Source organism: Penaeus chinensis, chromosome 13 (assembly GCF_019202785.1).
Source record: "Penaeus chinensis breed Huanghai No. 1 chromosome 13, ASM1920278v2, whole genome shotgun sequence".
In the NCBI taxonomy this organism is placed as follows: Eukaryota; Metazoa; Arthropoda; class Malacostraca; order Decapoda; family Penaeidae; genus Penaeus; species Penaeus chinensis.
The window spans coordinates 28,562,856-28,565,355 of record NC_061831.1 but is presented as its reverse complement, the minus strand read 5'-3'; positions in this window follow the sequence as shown (position 1 = coordinate 28,565,355).

Here is a 2,500-nt window from a genome sequence, read left to right as displayed (position 1 = left end):
AACAAAAATAGTTGCCGTGGCACTTATCGATTCCGTCCTGCGGCATGGAGAGCGAGCACCCACTCGGCCCTCGAGGGTCATGCTCCTCCTGACACGTGCGCGGAATGTAAGGCCTCTGCGGCTCCCTGCAAATGCCTTGTCTTCTCGCCTCACCTCTCCCTTGCTGTGTCTTTGCTGTGTTACTCCACTCGCGGCTGACTAACATTGCCTTGCATCTAGCAAGGGTAAAGTAATAAGTATTCATTTGCCACCGCTTTAACCTTCATTATAAGTCACTCCAAGAGCGCTACGTTACGCTCTCTCATTCTGATAAAGCCTTTTAAATGCTTCGTTTCCACAGTTGTATATGCTTAAGACATTTTAATTCCTCTTCTCTTGCTATTGCCTAACTTCTCTGTGTTTTTAGTTGCAATATTTGCTTGCAGAGATCACCTGCCATGACCTCCAAGAGATCAACATTGTGAAATATTGACTCTCTCTTTCCTTCCCTTTCTCTCTTTTTCCAATTATAGGTAGGGGTTATCCTAGTCCCATCGCACGCTTTCTAGCTAAAGATTACTACTTATATCAGTAACTATGTAAGCTGATTATTTACTGATATATGTTGTAGTATGTTCACTTGTAAAATATAACAGTTCCAAAGCAATATTACGAGTATATAAACATTTAAACAATAACACGGGCAGTCAAGAAAAAAATAAATACGCTTATCGCAATGAACCTTGCCCCTGGGGTGAAATCTTACGAAATGATGCCTTACACCACTATTGCACAGACTAAAACTTCCTGGGGAGTGGCTGGAGGTTATCAGCTTAAGTACCCGCAAATCACCGGATTTCCGATTTTTTAGACATGCATTGGGGCGTGCTATTGACAGTCCTCAAGTACTAGGGCACTTGTGATTCATGGAGCGAAAGGAATCACTGAACGCAGGACAGCCATTTCGCAGCTTCTTTGACCTGAAGTTAATGCACCAGTATCTCAGAAGTGTCTTTGGTATGATCCATTCGTGAGTCTCTGTGTATGGTCTCGTTAGGGACATTGGAGAGAGAAAGTCCATTTTTACCTTGGGTGGAATCTTGATAACCACCGGAGAAAATGAGATGTCATTTCCTTCTCTTATACTGCTCGGGCAAACACCGCAGCGCATCTCCAGGTAGAATGTCAATGGTTTATGATATAATCGCAACGAAGGTGTACTCTAGGCAGATCCAACCTAAAGAAAGATTTAGAACACTGATTTTGCTCTTGCTGGACTTTGTTTGCTCTTTCACATTCTTATTTCTAATACCGCCATTCAGTCATTGCCACAGTTCTCAATGTAGCCTTCCCAGGAACTGAAGTCCCAAACTCTCTCTCTCTCTCTCTCTCTCTCTCTCTCTCTCTCTCTCTCTCTCTCTCTCTCTCTCTCTCTCTCTCTCTCTCTCTCTCTCTCTCTCTCTCTCTCTCTCTAGTGGGAAATATATATAGAGAAGAAACGACTCTAACAACCAAGTAAGTGTCCATGAAGATTACTAAACAAGCAACAGCGGCTTAAAAGCCTGGTTTAGTATTTGCGAAGAAGAACACCGTGGTAGCCCAGACTCCTCGGAATGATGAATCTTAGGAGAAGCAAGATGTCTCTTTTTTGTCTTGCGAAATATGCGATAAATGCCATGTCTTCGAAAGGCAAACAAATCTCTCTATATTTCACTTGAAATGACTATTTGGACTTTTAGAATATTCTTCAATTATAAAATTACAACAAACTGGGTAATTGAAGCCTTGCAGTGCCGACCTGAAGTCTGAAAGGCAGAGGAAGCCTCGAAATGAACAGGAAAATCAGCAATGAAATTGGACTCATGTAACGAGAGAACACAAACACATACATAATACATATATATATATATATATATATATATATATATATATATATATATATATGCATATAAATATATACATATTTATATATGATATACATATGTGGATATACATATATATAAATGTATGTATATACACGTATAAATATATACATATATATAATACATGTTACATATATATATATATATATATATATATATATATATATATATATATATGTTTAGGCGTAGTCGTCAAATCTATGAAATAATGTTTCTTGTAGAGACACTTGTTTTCTAATTCATATAGTAATGATATTTTGATATAATTTCTCAACCGGATTCCTTTCCTGTTGTAGATCTTTGTAAAAATATTTCATTCAACCACAATCACGAAATATTACATACTACACAAGTATTACCAAATAAAAATGATCACCTCCAGGCTCGTGGTAAACCAGCTGGAAATGTGAGAAATTGTACATGCTATCCCCGTCAGTTTCGAGTTAAATATATATAATTATAGATATATATACATATATGGACATTAATAGACATATGTATGTATATATATACAAATATTTGTATGTATATTTATACATATAGGCAAACACACACATACTGACACACAAACACACATATACATGTGTATATATGTATAT